The sequence below is a fragment of the Rana temporaria genome, chromosome 1, assembly GCF_905171775.1.
Source record: "Rana temporaria chromosome 1, aRanTem1.1, whole genome shotgun sequence".
NCBI lineage: Eukaryota > Metazoa > Chordata > Amphibia > Anura > Ranidae > Rana > Rana temporaria.
In genome coordinates this window covers 651505627-651507190 of record NC_053489.1, presented here as the reverse complement: position 1 = coordinate 651507190, position 1564 = coordinate 651505627, and the positions used below count along the sequence as shown (strand labels likewise).

At 41.8% G+C, this 1564-nt stretch overlaps 1 non-coding gene across 1 annotated transcript; it reads left to right on the top strand.

Moving 5' to 3' along the window:
• Nucleotides 1-694: 694 nt before the first annotated feature.
• On the top strand, nt 695-801 carry LOC120925377. The gene has a single exon (XR_005746654.1). It is a non-coding gene; the product is annotated as a U6 spliceosomal RNA (small nuclear RNA).
• Nucleotides 802-1564: the final 763 nt, after the last annotated feature.

The window sequence follows — 1564 nt, the reverse complement described above, 5'->3', positions numbered from 1 at the left end:
CAGGACTACTCCTAGGACCTTGGCATGTGGGGATGGGCTTATGGTTGTGCCTTCAATTTTGACAGAGAGATCAGGGGAAGAGGCACGTGGGGGAGGAAAAATTATAAGTTACGTTTTGGATAGATTGAGCTTGAGGAAGTGGTGTGACATCCAGACTGATATATATGATAGTAAATTAGTGATACGTGAGGAGAATGAAGGGGCGAGTTGAAAAACAGAACCTTCGGGGACCCCAACAGAGAATGGAAGAGTAGAGGAGGAAGTAGAATTGTAAGTAACGCTAAATGTGCAGTTGGATAAGTGGGTAGCGAACCAGCAAAGAGTACAGTCACGGAGACCAAAGGTCTGGAGTTTTTTGAGGAGGAGTGGGTGGTCAACCGTATCAAATGCAGCAGAGAGGTCCAGGAGTAGGCGTACAGAATAGTGTCCCTTGGTTTTGGCCGTTAGTAGATTGTTTGTTAGTTTTAGGAGAGCAGTTTCTGTGGAATGTTGAGGACGAAATCCAGATTGTAGATGGTAAGCTTTAACAGGCAGGGCCCTCCGTTTCCTCCTGTATTGAATTGTATTGTAACTGTACTGTTTGCCCTAACATTGTAAAGAGCTGCGCAAACTGCTGGCGCTATATAAATCCTGTATAATTATAATAAAGTTATGGCTCCATCTAATATGTTTTGTTAAATTGACTATTTCAAAGGCCCTTCTTGGAAAAGACATATACTAAAATTGGATTGATTCTGAGAAGTTTAGCATGGTTCCTGGGCAAGGTTGGCACTGCTTAGCAGTGATGTGATCCAAGTTTAAAAGGTATCCTTATGCCCTGTACACACGATCAGACCTTTGTCTGACTAAATTTACATCGAAATCCTGACGGAATTCCATCGAAATAAAATGGAACATGTTCTCTATGTAAACTCCTATGGAATTCATCAGAATCACATTGTTCTCTATCCCTCCCTACGGGTTACGCGGCAATTTCTTGGCGTACATACAGTGAGGAAAATAAGTATTTGAACACCCTGCTATTTTGCAAGTTCTCCCACTTGGAAATCATGGAGGGGTCTGAAATTGTCATCGTAGGTGAATGTCCACTGTGAGAGACATAATCAAATTTTTTTTTTCCCAGAAATCACAATTTATGATTTTTTAACTATTTATTTGTATGATACATCTGCAAATAAGTATTTGAACACCTGTCTATCAGCTAGAATTCTGACCCTCAAATACCTGTTAGTCTGCCTTTAAAATGTCCACCTCCACTCCATTTATTATCCTAAATTAGATGCACCTGTTTGAGGTCATTAGCTGCATAAAGACACCTGTCCACCCCATACAATCAGGAAGAATCCAACTACTAACATGGCCAAGACCAAAGAGCTGTCCAAAGACACTAGAGACAAAATTGTACACCTCCACAAGGCTGGAAAGGGCTACGGGGAAATTGCCAAGCAGCTTGGTGAAAAAAAGTCCACTGTTGGAGCAATCATTAGAAAATGGAAGAAGCTAAACATGACTGTCAGTCTCCCTCGGACTGGGGCTCCATGTAAAATCTCACCTCGTGGGGTCT